The sequence below is a fragment of the Sminthopsis crassicaudata genome, chromosome 3 (assembly GCF_048593235.1).
Source record: "Sminthopsis crassicaudata isolate SCR6 chromosome 3, ASM4859323v1, whole genome shotgun sequence".
NCBI lineage: Eukaryota > Metazoa > Chordata > Mammalia > Dasyuromorphia > Dasyuridae > Sminthopsis > Sminthopsis crassicaudata.
This window is the reverse complement of record NC_133619.1, coordinates 348469612-348492062: the sequence shown is the minus strand read 5'-3', so window position 1 is coordinate 348492062 and position 22451 is coordinate 348469612. Positions and strand designations below refer to the sequence as shown.

At 37.1% G+C, this 22451-nt stretch overlaps 1 protein-coding gene across 10 annotated transcripts in view; it reads right to left on the bottom strand.

The window, feature by feature from the left end:
- The window catches only part of PXYLP1 (2-phosphoxylose phosphatase 1), a 53546-nt gene extending 39807 nt beyond the window's left edge, over window positions 1-13739 (bottom strand). For 2 of the 10 annotated variants that reach the window (XM_074301676.1, XM_074301682.1), the window contains exons 1-2: window positions 13543-13669; window positions 1470-1516 (exon numbers count right to left, since the gene is read on the bottom strand). The gene's annotated coding sequence lies outside the window, so the exon portion shown is untranslated. The other 8 variants (XM_074301680.1, XM_074301679.1, XM_074301683.1 and 5 more) reach the window with 7 other exon arrangements.
- Window positions 13740-22451: the final 8712 nt, after the last annotated feature.

Sequence of the window (22451 nt, the reverse complement as noted above, 5' to 3'; positions counted from 1 at the left end):
CGAGACAGAATCTGAATAATTTTTCTTATCTATAAATTTAACACCTGGGACCAAAAGATAAGAGAGGATCCCAGAGTCAGAAGACCTGGATTCATTCCCACGTTTGATACATAGCTTTGTGACCCAAAACAACTCACATAATTCTCTGCTTTTTCTCTCCACTTCTACCTCCCGTTTCTACAGGCCACAGACTCTTAACCTTTTCTGTGTCTTTGACCTCTTTGGCTGCTGAGTAAAGCCTATCGCCCCCCTTCTCAGAATGTTATTAAAATGAATACATTAAAATGCAGGAGTTTACAAAGGAAATCAATTATATTTAAATACAGTTATTCCCACAAGTAACTAACTTCCAACTCTCAAAATTCATTTATTTCTTTCTTCAACAATGTAATGTGCTCAAGCAATATGATCATAGATTTGAAGCTGAAAGGGACCTTAGAGGTCACTTATGTTGTGCCACAATTCCCTTTTATTGTCCTGACTCAGTTTCCCTAAATTGTTCTGCCTCAGTTCCTAATTGTAATACTCAATCCTGCAACAGCATCTTTCTCTCTTAATCATCAGAATCAGGATAAAGATCTTATATCTTAGACATCATTAGAATATCAGGTGCCTCTCCCCCTCCAGGGCCTCCCCTCATTATATCATCCCCATCCCAGGTGCCTTCCCCACCCTGTCAGAACGGGATTTTTCCTGCTCTCAGTGCTCCGACTCCACCCCTGCCTGCCTCGATCTACTCCTGTAGCTGAGCCATGTGTATATATATATATGTCATTGAGAACTCACTTTGGCTGCTTGATTCTTGGAGACAATAATCTCATTCAACCCTGAGACCAAACCATGGATCCATTTGGTCCCAGTAAATCTCTCCCTTTCAAATAAAATATTTAAAACTCTCTAATCTCAATCTTGTATCAGTTTCTTCGGCATTACATTTAGTCCAACTACCTCACTTTAAAAATGAAGAATCTATACCCCAGAAAGATTAAATCACTTGCCCAAAGGTTACAGATAGTAAACAATTATACTCTAAGGGAAAGGATATATAGAGTATAATTGTGGCTCTAAGGAATGTGGAATGTTGCAGTGTGCAGCTTAATGATTTTAACAATTCAGAATTCAGGACCTCTTGCATTGACACTGATGGATGAGGCAAGTCTTTAATCCAAAGGTATATTTCATTCCTTTTGTGTCTTGTGTTCTGCTTATACACCTCTCAATTGCCCATGTATCCCATGTGTGTTCTCCTGACACAATTTACGTGACCACACACTTGTCTGTGACCAGATTATTATTGTTCAATCATTTGAAGTTTTCTAGGCAAAGATATTGGAATAATTTGCTATTTCTTTCTCTAGTTCACTTACAGATGAGAAACTGAGGTAAACAGGGTTAAGTGACTTCCTCAGAGTCATACAGCTAGTATCTGAAGACTTCAGAACTCATTATATGATATGGGAGACACTTACCAGGACCACCCAGCATGGCAGGCCCTCATCAGGGAAGGTGCTGTGCTCTACAAGCAAAGCAGAACTGAATTAGCTCAGAAGAAACACAAGATGCAGTTAGAGAAGTACCTCCATGTTTGTGTCCAACCTGTGGTAGAGCTTTCCAAGCTACAAATACACTGTAACTAGACCCTAACATAGTGATGTCATTTTGATCCTCTTCTAGAAAGAAGGATAACAACTAATTGGGCTGTATTTGAACTCAGGAACATGAATCTATCTACAATGCCACCTAGCTGCCCTGACCACAGAGTTACTAACTCAGAAATCAAATCCTTAGCATATCAGTAAAGTATATATTGAAAATGAATCCACATGCACTTATCAACTGGGAGAATAGCTAAATAAGTTGTGGTATGTGACTGTAACGGACTACTATTACCATTCTGTAAGAAATGGCAAAGGGGATAGCTTAAAAAAAAAAAAAAACCAATGGGCAATACCAGGTAAACATTGGAACTGAAACATTTTAACAGTAATAAACTATGAAAGACTTAGCTACTCCAATCAATACAATGAACCAAGACAATTCCAAAGGACTCATAATGAAAAATGATATATACACACAGAGAAATAAATAATGAGCTCTGGGTAGAGACAAACTTTTTTTCCCACTTTCTTTTTCAGTAACTTGATTAATATGGAAATGTTTTACGGGAATTCACATGTATAATAGATATCTTACTATTTGCCTTCTCAATGGATCAAGGAGGGGGTTGAAGAAGGGAGAGATTATGCAATTCAAAAAATTTAAATAAATGTTTTAAGTATATATACACATACACATATAGAAAAATAAAAACTAAAATATATACATGTATATATACACCAGCATTATAAAGGATGATCCATAAATCTCTCCCTCTTCAATCCCTATTACCGCTAAATAATTTAGTCAGATGGCATATAAAAGCTGGAGAAATAGCTGTAAGAACTACAAGAGGATGAAAGCCTAGGATAAGAAGGCAAAATCTTCCCTTATGAATTACAGCAATAGTTTCAATAATTCCTCCTGTTGCAATAGTATTACCTTTAGTAATCTAAGGCTCCTAATACAAATTTGGGGTCAACAAGAACATTAGATTTTCAGAACCAATGCAAATTAGCATTTTAAAGCCTAGCTTCAAAGTTTTCAAGAAATTGCTATACAGTACCTTTTTCTACTGCCTACCTAGGAACAATAAATGTGGACTGAGCTGACCCTCTATATAAGAATGAACACCCATAAATCTAAGGATTGGCTAGGAGACCTTAGTCTATCATGATACATTATCATCAGGCTCCCTATAGCCAGTATTTCCAATGGTACATCCCTGATCGTGTGATCCAACAATGTAAAAAGGAACCAATGAGATAGGAAGAGGCCTTTCTGAGGCAAGAACAAGCAAGCATAAGAGGTTGTCTGAAAAAGGCAAACACCAAATGCTGGAACTTCAGCTCTAAACTTTCATTTTAATTGAACTTCCATCTACCCCTTGACTAAAGGGTGACATTCAGTAGCAACATGGCTATGGACCACTTAGCACTTATAACTAATGTTGATGATAAAAATTTAACAGGAAAAAAAAATTCAAACCAGCTTTAAAATTCCAATTTTATAGCTCCACAGAATCTCTATCAGCAATCTGCCATATACCCCAAAGAGTAAAGACAGTTTTCATTTTCTTCACTAACTACTTGCTGGCATTCGATTGACAGCCTCTATTTATAGCCTAAGTACTACCTGGGAATAGAACCAAATCAGATGTAGGGAGAAAGGAATGAGTCCCAGTGGGTAAAATTCCCTTCTTCAAGTATTTCCACAGATAGTCAATGTTCTCTAAACTAAAAAGCATGGAAAAAGCATGTACTATACTTAGCCTAACAAACCACAATTACTTATAGTAAATAGTCATTAAAATCCATCAATTAATGCAGCTGTTTTAAGATAATGAGTGGGTAGTAGGATATGATATACAAAAGAAGAAAATATACTAACTTGGGAGATAGGAAATTAAGTGAACAGAAAGAAAGAGAACATTTAAGTTCCCTTTTTTGTTGAACAAGTTATATGCTATATTAGATTATCACTACAATAAGAGACAATGATTTTTCATCCATAAAGAAATCTATAAAAATCAAACATTTATGCCCTAAATTTTAGTATAATGTATCATATTTTGACTTTTTGGATCTTTATTTTAATTAGGCACAGAATTAAAAAAAAAAATAAAGCAGCCAAAGACAAGTGCAAGTAAAATCATTAAAAAAACAAAAAACAAAAAACAAAAAAACTAAAGCTTTGATCTTTCTTCCCTCTTCAAGTTTCTTCCTGCTCCAATAATACCACCCACAACTCATATTCCTATAGTGCTATATGGTTTTCAAAGTGCTTTGATATTTGTAACAAACCACTAAGATTGGTATCAACACTATTTTCAGATAAGGAAAAGGTTTGCAATAATTAAATAATTCTCAAGAGGTCACAGTTACTTAAGCATTTGAGGAAGTATTCCAGCCTGGGTCTGGCTGACTAACTTCAGTGCTCTAACAACTATACAATACAGCCTCTCCCAAAATATATATATAAGACCTGAGTAACCAAAGTTAAAGTGTTTTTTTTTTCTTTTTTATATATTAATTTGGAATAAAGTACTTTCAAAAAGTAGTAAAAAGTACATTCATTGAAATTCAGGCAACATCTGGTTAAGAACTGGGGAGATACAGAGCAGTATGGTTTTAAAAAATTAGTGATTGAGAGGTTATTTGAACTCAGTTCTGACCTGATTCCAAATGCTGAAGCATTCCTTCCATCAAATTATGCTGCCCCAATGAAAGCATGGAATTTGGGACATTATTTACATCTTGAAGATAATGCAAAAGATAAAGAACTGTGCACAGCTGCAAGGCAGTCAAAATGGCGTACAAAATAAAAACACAGTATCCATACCAATGAAAACACATTCTTATACTAAGGAGCTGGTGTCTAGAATTTAACTGCATCTCTACAATAAGCAAGAGAGGTTTTCTGGATGAAGGAGAGGAGAGAAAGTGGCAATCTGGTTTATTACTTCCGCTAAAGAACTGAAAACATAAAAAGTTACAAATCATAGAATAATAGTTTTTAGACACAATAGTCAATAAATAGAGTAATCTGTTATTTTATAACCCAAAGACTCCAGTTTCTAGGATAAGAACTCACTATCTGACGAAAATTGCTGGGAAAGCTGGAAAATAGTATGGCAGAAGTGAGGCATTCATCAACACCTAATACCCTATACCAAGATAAGGTTGAAATGGGCTCTTGATTTAGATATAAAGGGTGATAATATAAGCAAATCAGAAGAACAAGGAATATTCTACCTCTCAGAGCTGTGAAAAAGGGAGAATTTATGGCCAAAAGAAAATATTATGAAATACAAAATGAATAATTTTCATTATATTAAATTGAATAGCTTTTGTACAAGCAAACACCATGCAGCCAATATTAGAAGGGAAGTAGAAAGGAGGGGGAAAAAATTTTACATCTAGTATTTCTGTTAAAGGCCTCATTTCTAAAATATAGAGAGAATTGACTCAAATTTATAAGGAAATGAGTCATTCCCAAAATGATAAAAAGTTAAAGAATATGAACAGTTTTCAGATGAAGAAATTAAAGCCATTTTTAGTTATATGAAAAATGCTGTAAATCACTATTGATTAGAGAAATGCAAATTAAGACAACTCTGAGGTACCATTTCAGACCTCTCAGATTGGCTAAGATGACAAGGAAAAGATAATGATAAATGTTGAAGGGGATATGGGAAAACTGTAATACCAATACATTATTGATAGAGTTGTGAACTATTCTGAAGAGCAATGTAAAACTATGCTCAAAAAGCTATCAAACTGTGCATACCTTTTGATCCAGCAGTATCTCCATTAAGTCTGTATCCCAAAGAGATCATTAAAAAAAGAGAAAAGGACCCACATGTGCAAAAATCTTTGTAACAGACCTTTTTGTAGTGGCAAAGAACTAGAAACTGAATGGATGCCCATCAGCTGGGGGATGGCAAATAAGCTATGGCATATGACTGTAATGGAATATTAATTGTTCTATAAGAAATAATGAGCAAGCTGATTTCAGAAAAGCCTGGAAAGACTTACATGAACTGATGCTAAGTAAAGTGAGTAGAACCAAGAGAACTCTGTACACAGCAACAAGAAGAGTATGTTTTAATGATCAATTGTGATGGACTGGCTCTTTTCAACACTGGGGTAGTTCAAGGCAATTTCAATTGATTTGTGATGGAAGGAGCCATCTGCATCCAAAGAGAGAACTATGGAGACTGAATGTGAATCAAATCATAGTTGTTGGGTTTTTTTCACTATTGTTGTTGTTGTTTGCTTGCTTCAGTTCTTTTCCCTCTCATGTTTTTTTTCCCTTTTGATTTGATTTTTCTTGCACAGCATGATGAATATGAAAATTTAGAAGAAATGCACATGTTTAACCTCATATTAGATTGTTTACTGTCTAGGGGAGGGGAGAGAGAAGAGAGAGAGAAAAATTTGGAACACAAAGTTTTGCCTAGGTCAATATTGAAAACTCTATTTGCATGCATTTAGAAAAAATAAAGGCTATTATATATATATGTATATATATATATATATATGTGGAAGGTAAGGAAAGGAAAATTTGGTACACAAGGCTATGCAAGGGTCAATGTTGAAAAATTATCTGTGCATGTTTTGAAAATAAAAAGTTTTGATTTTATATATATATATATATATATATATATATATATATATATATATATATACACACACACATTTTTTTTAATGAAAGAAACCTTAGAGATTATTATTCTAACCTAGCAATTTTACAGAAGAGGAAAATGAAGCCAAGAGAAGTCAAGTGACTTAATGAAATCATGTGGCTAGCTGACTTGATGTGGCCAATATTCTTTCAACTCTACACATTATATGTGTATTGTAAAGGCTGAAACTCTTGGGTCAATGCACTGGGGTCAAACAATCGAGCACTTGAGGCTAATTACTGATTGGACAATACTCTATAAGAATATGCTTGGAAAATGGCCCTACCTACTATCCTGTGCTGGCCCAATCATTTAGTGTATACAGAGAATTGTGGGAGGGACTAGGAGGTGCAGTGAGACTAGCCAGGGTCACTTCTGCCAAAGAGAAGAGGTGAGGCTGCAGAGATCCCACTTGTCCACTCTCTTTACTTCTACCACTAAAGACCAAGAATAAAGACTTTTGCTTATTCTGACTCCGGCTGATTCCAAGGTACCCAGGGTGCTAACAACATCGCCACAGTGTATCTCATAACTAAGAAACCCAAGTGTAAATATCTGAAAAGTAATAGCCAATATGTGAAATCTGACTTGCTTCAAATTTTTCTTAGGTCCCATATATTTCAGTGCTCCAGGGAGCTCTCTAAGATTACAGACAGCTAATGTCTCTCTCATGTCCCTCTGCATAAGGACAGGCAGTTTCACCCTGGGAATCCTAAGACCAATAAAATCAGATGCAAATCTAAAATAAAGTTTCTGTATATGTATTTCTACATTGACTTCATTTACCATTTCATATGCTCAACAAAACATATCTGTCCATTATGCTTTATTTTCCCCACTAAGCTTCAATTTCTCTCCTTTTTGTCCCAGCTCAACCCATGTTTCTAAAATTCTAAAGAGTGAAAAAGAAAATCACATATTCTCCAACTACAGTTTTTCTTAAAATGTTTCCAAAAGAAAAAAAAAATTTCCATTAAATTCCTTTTCTTGGTTTAAGAGGTGTATTTCTAAATATTTCCCTATTAAGTTGTCTTTTGCATTTGTTTACTAACAATTTATTTGTTAGAGGGGAAGGTGAGGAAATCTGAACTATTTTGCTGTTCTCAAGGATAGAGATGAAATTCTGATGCCAAATGGCTGTCCAACTGTCCTGTCTCCTTTCTCCACATTCCAGATCAATCTTTGGCTCTATAGAAATCAAATGAAATCTTCTCCAGGGACAAGGAAACTAGTTAAATTACTTCCCTTGATAGCACTATAATCCTTCCAGGCTTCCAACTTGAAAACCTTGGTGTCATCTTCAATTCTTTCCTCTCCTTAACTTATATTATCAATCTGTCAACACAATTCTGTTATTTCTTTCAAAATGTTTCATTGTCTTTCTCTTCATCCCCACCAAAAATATTCTAATCAAGAACCCTACTTCCCCCTATTCCTGGATTACTCAACTCCCTCTTTAGTGGCTCTTGCCTATAGCGTCCTGTGATGCTAGATCTAAAACCAAAAACAACCCAAGAGGTTATTTAATCCAGAAACCCCATTTTACAGAAGAAACTGAAGTCAATGGAAGTCTAGTGACTTGCCTAAGGTAAGTGACTCAGAAGGTAAGTGACAAGATTAGGATTTAAACTTGAATCCTTTGACCCCCAAAACACCTTCAACTTATCTAAATTAATTTCTCATTGCCTTTGAGTAACCATCTTCAGTTCTACTCAAGTTCCTCCCTGTAATCATTCCCACTACTATGTTGTTGTTCATATTGCTAACACACCCCTGAATATCTTTCCTCTTCTTCTCTAATCATCAAAATTCCTTTAGGACTCATTTTCTACTCTAAAATCTAATTATGTAGTGTCTTGGATTACAGAATGAAAAGGCATTCATTTATTAGCATTTACTAACACTGTGACTAGGACTTAGTTTCTTCATCTATTAAAAAAAAAACTAACTCACAGCATTGTTATATACGTATAAAATATTTTAAATAATAAAAGTAAATTATTATAATCCATACAAATCCCTAAAGAGATCTAGACTAAATGATTACTAACATCTCTTTCAGCTCTAAATCTGTGATTCCGTGATTCTATGTAGGGTCCCTTCTAGTACCTAACATAATAAGCAATAAATGTCTCTGGAACCAAATTATATAATTCCTTCCAAAGTATATCAATATTCTTATAAATCAAACTTTCACCAGCTTTTTGTAATTTGATGCAACATACAATGTCTATAAGTCAATTCCCAGCTTAAAGATGGGTGGTGCTCAAATTAGTTTGATAATAAAGAAAAAAAAATTAGGTAAATCTCAGAATCTCACTCCCTTTTCTACTCCAAATCCAGCTCAGATTTAAAGATGGGGGAGAAAAGTCCTTAATTAATCAAACAGAACGGAGAAGTAAGTAGCCTCCCCAACTACCTCACCTTTCTCCAAGGAAAATAATCTACTTTAATCACTCATAAGGATGGCCATACCCTAAACTTTACCATCACCCTAAATGACACCACCTTCATAACAAGAATCCCAAATCCTTTCATTTCCTCCTCTGCTTTACTCCTAAATTTATTCTTTGTCCTCACTACAATCTTCTTTCCTTCTGTCCTATAACTTCCAGCTTCTCCATCCTGATCAGTCCTTCATCTCTCCTGACTCTCCTTTCCTCTCTTCATAATCTTGATCTGATAATTGATAAGGCTCTCCATTGTCCTCCACACTTGACTCCTTTGTTCTCCTTTTTTACTGCCATTTTCATCCAGCCAAACCTGCACTCTGAATCATCCACACAATTCTTGTCTGATGCTTGAGATTACCAAATTAAGATTATAGCAAACTTATTCTTTCAATTCTATCCCATGCTCTGATAGCTGTTCCAAACCTTCTCAGCACCAATTTTTTTTTCCAGCAAATGTTGCCTCTTGCTTTATTGAGCAAATAGTCATATGCAGCTCAATCTCTCTTCTCTTAACACTCCTCTACATCAATGCCCATTCTTTCCTTCTTCACTTTAGTCTGTGATAAAAAGATGGCCTTCTCTTTGACAAAACCAACCTCTTTATCAATCCTCTCCTCTCCTAACTCTTTCCCCAGGGATATGTACCAATTTACCTCTTCTACTTTTCTACTACTATGACTATTAGCCTAATATGTCTTCATCACCAGTTGCCTAAACTATTGTAATATCCTCCCAGTTGCTTCCTCTACTCTGAGTCTCTCCCCTCTCCAATCAATCTTCCATATAATTGCCAAAATAATCTTTCTAAGATCATGCCACTTCCCTATGGCTTCCTATTGCCTACATCTTGCCTTGTGGCAGGTGGGTGGTACAATGGTTAGAGCTCTAGGCCTGGAGTCACAGAAAGTCAAGTCAAATCTCAAACACTTAGCTGTGTGACCCTAGGCAAGTCAAAATCTTTGTTTCAGTTTTCTCATGTATAAAATAGTAAAAATAATAGCCCCTACCTTTCCAGAGTTGTTGTGAGGATCAAATGAAATAATAATTGTGAAGTATTTAACACAGCATCTGGCACATAGGATGCACTATTTAAATGTTAACTATCATTATAGAATAAAATACAAATTCCTTATTTAGTCTGATATTTAAGGCCACATCACTACTTTTCATATATTTCACATTCCAACAAAATTGGACTACTAGCTGTTTCTAATTGCACAGACACTATTTCACAATTTCTGCCATCTCGGAGAAACAAATTTCCCCATTTTGCTATATACTTCTTGCACAGGCTCTATCTCCAAATACCCAACAAGTAGAAAGCATTAGATGTCCAACTAGCATCTTCTGCATGTACCCCAGAATGTCCTTGCAGGATTAATAATTCACCTTTAGCCTCTTGATATCCATACACACTATCCCTTATTTTGACAATACATCCCTTCTTCATTTTTGCCTCTCATAATCCTTGTCTCTCTTCAAGACACAATTCAGGTTCATTTGTGAAGCCTTCCCTTACCACCACTGTTGGCCCTTGTTCTTTACAATTTTCCTTGTACTATAATTAAAGTACAAGTAGCATTCTCTCACAGAATGCAAATCCTAGAGACTTTATATGTCCATTACTGAGCATAATGTCTTGTATGTGATAAAAGCTTAATAAATATTTACTGGATTAAATTATACCCTGAGAGAGCATAAGTGCCTCGGATATTTTTAAGTGGATGTCCAGTAGATATCTTAAAATGAAAATGTCCAACAAAGAGAGTAGTATCTCTCTCCCAAATCTTCTGCCTCCCTTCCCTATTACTATAGGCAACATCATTCTCTCCATCTCTCAAAACCCAAGACTCATCCTCTATTCTCACTATTTCTCACTATCCATATCCAATCTGTTTCGAAAACCTGATGATTTAACCTTTACAACATCTCTCCAATATGCCTCCTTCTCTTCAGAGACACTGTACCACTCTGACACAAGCAGCTGGACTATTATAATATCTTGCTGATAAGTCAGCCTGCCTCAAGTCTCTCCCCACTCCAATCCATTCTCCATTCCATCCCTAAAGTGATTTTTCCTAAAAAACAAATCCAATCCAACCTATCACCACTGCCTCCAAGATCAAATGCAAAATTCCCTTTTTGGTATTCAAAGCCTTAATAAACTAGCCCCTTCCTACATTTCAAGTCTTCCTTATAGATCCCCACTACTTCATCTAATCCAATGACACCAGTGTCTTTACTGTCCTGCCAACAAGATATTCCATCTCTCAACTTCAGGCATTTTTTTCTGTCAATTCCCAATGACTGGAATGCTCTTCCTAATCACTGCCTATTGGTTTCTCAGACTTCTGTTAAGTCCTAACTAAAATCCTCTCTTCCATCTTTTGAGTCTCCACATGAAAGTGTTAACTCTTTGACAGCTAGAAATGCTTTTTGCTTCTTTTTATTATCTCCAATGTTTAGCACTTGATGAGTGTTTGCTGATTGGTTGATTGGTTCTTCTACCAAGATAAACCATAACCCTTCTATTTAATCCAGAATATAAACCTTTCCACCCCCATCATCCCAAAAAGTCTGACAAAGTATATTTAAGAAAATGGCTTTTGTACTCTTTAAAATATGCCATAATTAAAAATTAAGGTGTTCTCTGCTAAGTGCTTTTGCTTTTTATCTTCCTTATAGTTTAAAACAAATGGTAATTCTCACAAACTTAAAAATTTGGGCACTATCACTAAATACAGGCAAGAATACAGGGCCTGGAGTCAAGAAGTCTCATCTTCACAAATTCAAATATGGCCTCTTTGGGCAAGTCATGTAACCCAGTTTGCCTCATTTTCCTCATCTGTAAAATGAGTTGAAATGACAAACTATTCCAGTCCTTTTTCAAAGAAAACCTCAAATGAGGTCAGTAGAGACCAACTAAGGAATAACAACATCACTGCTTTATTATCAAATCAGGTTCGATTAACATCTCAATATTCTAACAAAAATTATGTCTTGATCATACATTCCATGCTTGTAATAAAAATAAGTTTCATTCCAGTGAAATTTGGTGCATCCTTATCCAACCTGTGGTCATTCTGAAGTTTTAGCAAGCCTAAATTCTAATGTTTGCAGTAATGCATTCTTTTTACTCAAAGAGCCAGCCAGATTAACCTTTCTTTGAAGAATATTCAGAAATAACAGGGAATGAAAAACTAGAGAGAAATAATGGTTATAAAGTCTCCTTAATAATACCAATAACTCAAAACTATCATTATTTAGACGACCACCTCAAGGCTTTAGCATAAATAAATTAATTAATAATATATATATATATTTAATATCAAAAGAGAATTCAAGTTTTCTGACTATATAAGCCCGTTCAAAGAAAATCACTGACAAAAATATTACAGAATTTAACCCAAAAGCCAAAACACAAGATTTTTAAAAAATGAAACCTTACACTCTATTAATTACTTCATCTTCATTAATCAGTTTGCTCCCCAATATAATCAATGTTACCTCACCAATTGCTTTTCAAAGAAAAAGAAAAAACACAGATATACACACACATACACACATACATACACACACACACACACATATTTTTATGGCAACCCACACAAAAATATCAGAGTGGCAATGTTATTCTTCAGATCTTACCTAAAGAACCAGTTTTTGATTTTCCAAATAGAGGGAAAAAGTAATTTCGAAAATAATGTCCATGGTCTATGTTGAGAAACAGGGAAATGAGGATGAAATTTGAGTGGTAAGAAAGCAGGTGTGAGCTAGGTAAGTTTGGCAGTACACAAAGCAAGGGAAAAAAGCTGAGATGTTCTTTGGAAAGAAGGGGAAAGCAACAGATTTGTTTAAGGGGAAAAAAGAGGTGAAGAGGTTTGTGGTTTTGAAAGTGAAAAAAAGGAAGCTGGTACCAAGGAAGGAGAAAAAGTGAAATTTAAGTGGGGGGGATAGGAAGGAGAAGTTACTGAAAGGGGGTGAGGATAAGAAAATTAAGGTAGCAAAGATTTGGTTAGGAAAGGCAGGAGACAGAAGGATATAAGGACTCAGATTCACCCATCCCAAGGAACCGAGTCTGCCCCTCCAATGTGGGGGACAAGCTTGCTCTACCACCTGCAGCGCGAAGGAGGAATGGAGTGTGGGAAGAGAATGGGGAGGAGAGAAATAATGGAGAGGGGAGAAAAAAGAATGGGAAAGAGAAGAGAGAGAATGGTGAAAGGGGGGAACAGAAGGAGAAAGGGAATAAGGAAAGATAAAGAATGTAGAAGAAGGGAGAAAATGGGAAAGGAGAAAGAGACGAAAAAATAGAAAAGAAAGAGAATAAAGAGGGGAGAGAGAAGGCCAAGGGAAAACGGAGGGAGACAAAATGAGAAGGAAAAATAATGGGGGAAGAGAGAATAAAGAAGGGGAGAAAGAATGGAGAGAGAACTGGAAGGAAAGAGAATGAGGAAGGGGAGAATGGGGAAGGGGCGAAGAACGTGGCTTTCTCCCCCGTCTATCCCGTTCCTCTCTCTCTCTCTCTCCAGCTAGTTCCACCGCCCCCCCTCCGCTGCCAGCCCCCCTTTCTCCCCTCCGCGCCCTCACCCCAAGTGGTCCCCTTCTCTCCCCTCCTATCCCTTTGCCCCGCCCCTCTTCCCGCCGTACCATCCCCCCAATGTCTCACTGTTCCCCAAAACTAAAGGGGAAAGCGGGGGTGAGCCCCGGGGCCGGCGATCCAAGCCCGGCCGCCCCGCCCCTCTCCCGTGGGCCTGTCCATCGCCTCCCGAGCCTCCGTGGCCTCCCCAATCCCGGCCTCTCCCTCACCTCCCATGATCCCGGCCCCGGCCCGGACTCCAGTCGGACCAATCCGTCCTGCCTTGGCTTCGGCTCCCGCTCCGGCTCCGGCTCCGGCTCCGGCTCCGGCTCCTCCGCGCGCGCTCCCCGCCTCCTCGGGGGAGGAAGGAGGGAGACCGCCCACCTCCCGAGTGCGCCCCCTGCCAGTCCCACTGCGCCGTGCAGCCTTGTCTCTGAGCGCAGCGTTCTTTGGGACCCGGCCCCGGCGACGCTGCGGGTACCGCGGGATTTGGGTTCCGGCGCGGTCCCCGCCCTTTCCCCCCTCTCCCCCCATTCTCCCCCCTCCCACCTCTCCCACTCCTATCCCCTCCGGCTTCTTTCCTGCAACCCCTCTCCCGCCAGACTCAAACGTTGCTTCTGGTTGGAGAGCTGACCCTTTTTTCCGAGTGAGGGACAGGTGCCGATGCAGCCACGTTGCTCCTTTGTCCCTATGTCTTTTGCTTTTTTGCATAAGTAAAATGTGTCACCAAGTCACTTTCAAGCTTGGAGATTGCAGGGTCCCCAGGGTTTATCATAAAATCAGAGACTAGTAGAACTGCAAACTTAAAAGGTCATCGAATCCAGACTCTTGTTTTACAGATGGGAAACAGAGGCAAAGCTGGACGGGACTAAAGAAACCGTCAAATCCCTAATTTTACAAACCAGGAAACTGAGGGCCGATAAAGTCATAGGGTCAAAGAGCTAATATGAGCTTAGAGGCTATCGGTCCATCTAGTTCAAACTCTTTATTTTACAATTGAGCAGCCATATCCCCAAAGAAGTTAGGACAGTTGCCTAAGTCCTTTATCTGGAGATGCTCAAAGTTATATGCAAAATAATGGTGGGGATCATCAATCAACAAACGTTGATGGAACACCTAAGGGTTAAGCACTGAAGATACAAAGAAAAAGTAAAAACAGTTCTTTCTGCCAAGGAGATTACATTGTTTCTAATGAAGGACACAACTATATAGATTGTTACATAGACGCGAGGGCAACACAAAACATAAAGGCAGGAGAGGGAGCCCTGTTCTTTGTCAAATACCGTAAGCATACCATTGTGACTGAAGGACAGAAATCTATACAGACTGGAAAGACAAGGGGCCAGTTTGTGAAGAACTTTAAAAGCAAAACATTGTTTTTTATCTTAAAGGAGCCCATTGGAGAGGTGTATGTTTAGGGAGAGGTGACATAATAAGATTAAATGTTTAGCAAAATCATTTTGACAACTGAGGGGAAGATGAATTGGAATAGGAAGAAACGTGAGGCAGGAACTCCAGTTTAAAAACCTATTGAAGTTGGGGCAGCTAGGTGGCTCAGTGGATAGAGCACCAGCCCTGAATTCAGGAAGACCTGAGTTCAAATCTAGCCTCAGACACTTAACACTTCCTCGCTGTATGACCCTGGGCAAGTCACTTAACCCCAGCCTCAGGGGAAAAAAAAAAAAACTATTGAAGTAATCCATCTGAAAGGTGGCCTACAGTGGTGGCCATGTGAAAAGATTTAAGGGAACATCTATGCTGGAGAGAAAAAAAGTATAAGATTTGGCAACTGATTAGACGTGTATGTAAGTGGCTATGGAGTTCAAAATGTACAATAATCAATTGCTTTTTTTAAAAAAATGGGAATGAGAGAAATTAGAACTAGATGTATATAGATCTTGGAATGATAATTCAACCCATGGGAATTGTGAGAAAAAAAATTGTGAAAAAAAAAGTGAAAGGATATTGGGGAGAGAGAGAGAGAGAGAGAGAGAGAGAGAGAGAGAGAGAGAGAGAGAGAGAGAGAGAAGAAGAAGAAGAAGAAGAAGAAGAAGAAGAAGAAGAAGAAGAAGAAGAAGAAGAAGAAGAAGAAGAAGAAGAAGAAGAAGAAGAAGAAGAAGAAGAAGAAGAAGAAGAAGAAGAAGAAGAAGAAGAAGAAGAAGAAGAGAGGAGGAGGGAGGAGGAAGAGAAGAGAAGACGGGGAGTAGGTGGAGGGAAAGGGAGGAGGAGGGGGAAGAGAGAGAGAGAAAAGATGCAAAGGACAGCAGAGTCACAAAAACTCAGAGAGTTTAAAGTGTCCAAAATAAAATCAATAGTGTCAAATGCTGGAGGCAAGTTAAGGATAAAGATTGAGAAAAGCCCATTAGATTTAGCAATTAAGAGATTGAAGTAGTTTTGAGGGGAGAAATTTCTTTTGAGTGATGAAGTCTGATTGCAGAGTTTATGAAACTGCCTATGCTGATACAAATTGGCACCAACTCTATAATTTATAGTTTTACAGAGGTGTTTGGGACACCAAACTAGGATTCAGGGATCATAAAGCTAGTATATTTCAGAGGCTATACTTGATACTTTTTCATCAGCATATATACCTTAACCATTCCCTAATAGTTCTATGTTCAAATATAAACACCTCTATTTCACACTTAAAATTCTTACAACTTGGTCCCATCCTATATTTCTGGCCTTCTTACACATCATTTCTTCATTTATTCTATGTACTTCATATTTTCCAACCAAACTAACCTGTTATCTTTTCCTCAAACATAGTTTTCTCTCTCTCAGCTTTGGGTCTATTTCTTGTGCTCTTTCCAAGTCATATTTGGACTAGATGATATCAGAAGGCCTTACGAAAACTGAGATCACATGATTCATCTCTATTATTCTCATCACTACTAGAACCTTTCCTAATGTTGTATTGTCCTTTGTTTTTTATCCTTCAACCAAAATTACAACATTATGTTAGAGTCAAATTACAATATGTCCCACTGTAGCTGATCAGACCAATAAGAGCTCTGAATGCTCTGCCATAGATCGGATATAAATAGTCCATATGAACATTTGGGGCAACTTCTCTAATCTTGCATATATTGCCTTTCCTTTGGGATAATTCAATTTTGCTTTGCTCTTAGACACAGCACCTTCTCTGATGAGGGCACATCATGCTATGCCAGTATCTCCTACATCATACAATCAATTTTAAAGTTCTTAAGAGACACCTTGAGAGTATCCTTATATCGCTTTTTCTGACCACCTTGTGAGTGCTTACCCTGTATGAGTTCTCCATAAAGTAACATTTTTGGCAAGCATACATTTGACATTAAAACAATGTAGCCAGCCCAAAACAGTTGTGCTCTTTGTAATAGAGTTGGAATGTTTGGCAGTTTAGTTCGAGAAAGAATCTCAGTGTCTGGTATTTTATCCTACCAGGTCATCTTCAGAATCTTCCTAAGACAATTCAAATGGAAATGATTCGGTCTCCTGGGATGGCACTGGTAGACTGTCCAGATTTCACAGGCATGCAAAAACGAAGTCAGGGCCCATCTAGGTGGCACCAGTGATTAGAACACAGTGATTAGAAGTCAGGAGGACCTGAGTTCAAATCTAGCCTCAGACACTGAACACTTCCTAGCTGTATGACCCTGGGCAAGTCATTTAACCCCAATTGCCTCAGAGAAAGAAAGAAAAAAAGAGAGAAATCGGTACAATGGCTGATCAGCACTATAGACCTTCAGTTTGGTAATCAGTCTTATACTTCTCTCCTATACTTTCCTTCAGAGCCTCCCAAATACACGCTTGCCTGGGTTCTGGACAATGGACAATGTTCTCAAGCTTTCCCATTCACCAATGGAATAAAACAAGGCTGTGTGCTTGCTCCCATGCTTTTTAGAATGATGTTTTCAGCTATGTTGTCAAAAGGCTTCAACAAGAATAAACATGGAATCAAAGTCAACTAATACACTGATGGTAAATTCTTCAACTTGAAAAGGCTACAACCCAAAATCAAAATAGAAAGAGTGTTGGTGCATGATTTTTTGTTTGCTGATAATTGTGTACTCAATGCAGCCTCTGAAGCAAAGATGCAACAAAGTATGAATCAATTGTCTACCACTTGTACTAATTTTGGCCTAATAATTAACACCAAGAAAACACAAATCCTCCATCAGCCAGGATCCCACTATACATATGTGGAACCATCAACCTTTTTATATTGTACTAATCACAGCTTTCATTATCATGCTCAATCAATGTACTTCTTTGATGAGCTAGGGCTGTTTGTTTGTTTGTTTTTAATTCAATTCAACAAATATTTATTCAGAGACAATGATGAACTGTGATAGACCTGGAGATGATGAAAAAGGAATAAGAGGGGAAGGAAAAGAAGTAAGATGAGGATGAGAAAGAGGAGGAGAAGGAAAAGGAGGAAGAAGAGAAGAAGAAGAAAAATAAGGAGAAGGAAGAGAAGGAAAAGGAGGAAGAGGAGAAGAAAGAAAAAGAAGAGGAAAAGGAAGAGGAGGAGGAGGAGAAGAAGAATGAGAACAAGAACAAATACAAGAAGAAATAAATCAGTCTTGGTCTCAACCAGCTCCAAATGAGGAAGAAGGGAAAGAAGAGGGTAGGAGTAAGAGTAATGCAAGATAATAGACAAAGCCTATACAAGGCAATTCAAGATAATTTCAAGAGGTAGAAAGAGATCAGAAAAGGCTTTGTGGAACTTTACAGAGCTTTAAAAGAAGACTGATTCTAAGAGGCAGGGAAAATGTTCTATAAAGAGAATTACTAGCAAGTTCCTTTGACTGCAATAGAGACTTCATGAAGGGGAATCATATTAAATAAGACTGGAAAAATAGATGGGTTGAGGTCAGAGCATGAAAAGCTTTAAAAATTAGACTGAGGAGTATATGTTTTATACTTTAGAAAATAGGGATCCAGTGAAAAATTTTAGTAGGAGATTGGCATGGTCAGTTTCAAGAATATCAATTTAACAACTGTGTGGAGGATGAATTAAAGAGGACTGCTGTTCATTTTCCTAAGCTACCAGCATATGCCCGGGATCCTTGTAAACAGTCAATGTTCCTTGAAGGAATAAATAAATCATCATCTATCTCATAACTGTCATGTTCATTCTCACATTATTTTCATTATTATATCACTATTATAGGGAAAAGTTAAGCTATAACAAACTATCATGTTATGAACTACTACACTGGGTTGAACATTCTAGCATCAGTAAGCATATTCAACCAACATAAAAAGAAGAAGCTGCTCAAAATAAGATAAGATGAAATAAAAGGTAGAGATAAATTAAGCAGAACAGACAAGATAAAGAATCTTGAGGACAAAGGGTAGCACAGTCTGCATACTGCCTTTATTTCCTCATTACCCAATCTTTTATAATATGGTTTCCTCCTGACGAAACTCTTCTCAAAGATCACCAACAATCTCTGACATGATGAAGACAGTGGCTTTTTATTAGTCTTTATCACCCTCAAGCTTTCTGCCTGTTATTTTTCTAAACCAAAACTTCTTAGGATTGCATGACAATGTGGGAGTTGTGAAATTGTAATTTATTATCAGTAATTTTTAATTTGTATACCTATTTTATATACCTATATATTCAAAGTCATAAAATTTCTCAAGTGACAAAGGGTCCTAAGTGAAAAAAGTTTAAGAAGCTCTGTTCTAGACAATCCTTTCATTTGACTTCACTGATTGTTCTTTTTCCTAAGTTCCACTTTCCATCCTATTTGACCATTCTTTCTCAGTCTCCATGAATATGATGAGGTTTAGGTTTTGGGATTCCCTTTGTCAGGGAACCAAAATAAGATTAGGGTTCCTGGTGGTCAGGGAGTTAAGTGATAAGGTCTATTGGCAAGTTCAGGGTTCAGGGAACCAAATGAAACCCCTACTCCCCTACATCCTCTTGGGATTTGGTGCAAGGATAGGGAGTTTTGGGGAATCCCCTTCTGGCAGCACATAGATTTTCTGTAAAGGAATTTACAAACCCAAAAAGATTAGACTGATAAAAGAGGTTTATTATTGGCATTGGGAAGTCAGCCTTTACTATGCATGAATAGAAAGGCTAAATTCCTTAGAAGCAAAATCTGACAAAGAAGTAAAGTTTCTAGTAGAGAGATCCCCTCAGAGGAGTATAAGTCTTGTTAGGGAAATAGGTGAGAATAAAGAGAGGGTAGCACTGGAAGAGAATATTATTCCAGTGGGCAGAGGTTTCCTTGGCATAGCATGGCATGTCAGGACCTCTGCAAAGAAATTGCTGTTTTTATAAGAGAGTCTTTGGCTACATTCCAAGCCTGTCCTATGGGGGCTGGGGTAGTGGGTAGAATTCCAAGTTGGCTCTTTTATCTGCAAGCTGGATTTCCGATTAAACTGGCTAGCCCCACCTGAATTGAATAGAAAATCTTCAATTCAGTGGGATTGGTTTCTCCAACTCTGAACTCAACCAGCCCCACCTAAGTTACAGAAGGAAGATGCTTGTCCTTGGCCGGGGTCCCCACAGACACAGGGTTCAAGGAGAGATTTCAGGGTCCCTTCTTCACATTCACTGACTTCTTTTCAAGCTCTAAGTATGAGTATGTCCTAAGGTTCTATCTTCAACCCTCTTCTCGCTCTACATTCTCTGCTTTGATTGATGGTAATCACTTCCATAATTTTAATTATCACCTCCAAATCTTTATACTCCAGATCTCCAAAATCTTTGTTTTTACTCCTGACCTCTCCTCTGAATTCTTAACGGATCATTTCCTGAAAATAAATTACATCCCTATAATGAAATCTCTTTGAAAGAAACATGTTATTTGATCAGGAAAGTTTCCTCATCATGAGCTGACAGCTTTACTTTGAAACTGTATAGAATATAGGACAAGTTCACTGATAACCTCCTAGAAAGAAATACTTTTTTATGTGCTAAGTCTTTGTAAATATACATTTATGAGTGCTTTTATTTTGATCATTTCTTTCATATGAAGGCAATATTTACATTGTACATTGAGTACTTTAATGATACCTTTTGGAAGACCCTAGGCTTTAGCCATATCTAAGTTTTAAGCAATTTTCTTCAGAGTTCCACTGTGTGAATATAGAGAGCTGAAGAAAATGAGAAAATATCTGACCTCTTTCTTTGTAAGCTGGGGTCCCCAAGAATTTAATCCAGTCTATATATTTCAGTTGTTGCTTGTTGTTATCCATCCTTCATACTGGAAGAAGACAAATGATATCATGAGGAAAACGTCTTGACTTGTGAATAAGAATTATGTATCCTTTAGTAGGAGAGAAAATTCTTAGTCCCCAGGATATGTCACTTTTTTTTAATATCAAAAAGCCTTTTCTATATATTTTCCCACTATATATCTCAGAACCCTCCTTTGTAGCAAAAAAAAAAAAAAAAAAAAAAAAAAAAAAGTTAGGAACGATGAAAAATTCAAAATTAATGAATATAATAACTCTGTCCATGTCTGATACATGTAACTTTTGTAGTAATCTGACCTCTGGAGTCAGTATTGATCATACTTTTTATTTTGAATTTGGTTGCCATTTTATATTAGTTATTATTTGTACCATTGTAATTGTTGTGTACATTGTTCATCAAATCTGCTTATTTTACTCAGAATCAGTCATATGAGTCTTACCAAGTTTCATTGAGTTAATAATTCCCATTTTCTTACTCCACAATAAAATTTTATTACTTTTATATACCTCATTATGTTTAGCCATTCCCTAATAAATATGTATCTATTTCCAATTTTTTGGAAATTGTTTCTAATTTTATTCTTGAGAAAGTGCTTCTATCAATGTTTTAGGGTACATGGGAACTTTCTTTTTGCATCTGATTTCCTTGGAGTATATGTGTGTGTGTGTGTGTGTGTGTGTATGTGTGTATATGTGTGTGTGTGTATGTTTTGCTTCAAAACAAGAATTCAAAACAGAAGCAAAAACAAGAATTACAGATGGGCAGCCTTCGGGCTCCATAGTATAAATAAATTTTTTAAAAAAGATCAAAAAGGTCCCTAGTATGCTGAGTAGATTCTCTAATGGTGAATTTACACAAGAAAATGGACAAATATCATACTAACTGGACAAGCACATAAGGTTACAATCTACGTGATTAGAAGGAGTGACTACATTGATGAAATCTTAGATGTTCTAGACTATTGAAGAATCTATTTTTAACAGAACTAGAATTTCACAAAAGTTTCCAGGCTATACCAAATTGACAACTCATTCAGTTCAAACTTCTATGTAAAATTTTTTTTTTAATGAAAAAGATTTTTCCATTACATGTTATTTTAAATAAAAGGGAAGTGGATGCCCATCAGTTAGGGAATAGCTGAATAAGTTATGGTATATGAAAGTAATGGAATATTATTGTTCTATAAGAAACAATCAGCAGGATGATTTCAGAAAGACCTGGAGAGATATATCTAAACTGATGCAAATGAAGTAGATAGAACCAAAAGAAGGATTGTACACAGCAACAACAAGACTATGATAATCAACTGTGATGGACTTGGCACTTTTCAACAATGTTCAACAATAGATTTGTGATGGAGAGACTGCCATCTGAATCTAGAGAAAGGATTGTGGGGACTGAATATGGATTGCAACATAGTATTTTCTCCTTTTTGATGTTGTTTGCTTATTAGTTTTTTTTCCCTCTTTTTTTTTTTCCTTTTTGATCTGATTTTTTGGGGGGCAGCATGATAAGTGAGAAAATATGTTTAGAAGCATTGCACATAGCCTATATTGGATTACTTGTTGTCTAGGGAAGGGGGGAAAGGGTGAGAAGGGAGAAGCATATGGAACACAAGGTTTTTCAAGGATAAATGTTGAAAACTATCTTTGCATGTATTTTGAAAAATAAAAAAATTATTTAAAAAATAAATTATTTCAGTGTTCCCATTTATCATACGTAATGGATTGCTTTTGAAGGAACTTCTACAAAGATTAGCTATTTTTGTATTCCCCTGGCCCAGGATTCTCTGTGGGACATCTGAAGCCATGAAAGTAACAACTATCCAAGAGGCAACAGGTACCACTTGGATTTTTCACTGGATATAAAACTACTTTCTAATAGGAGGGAAAGAACCAGACTTAGATATACAAATTATTCACATTCATCACT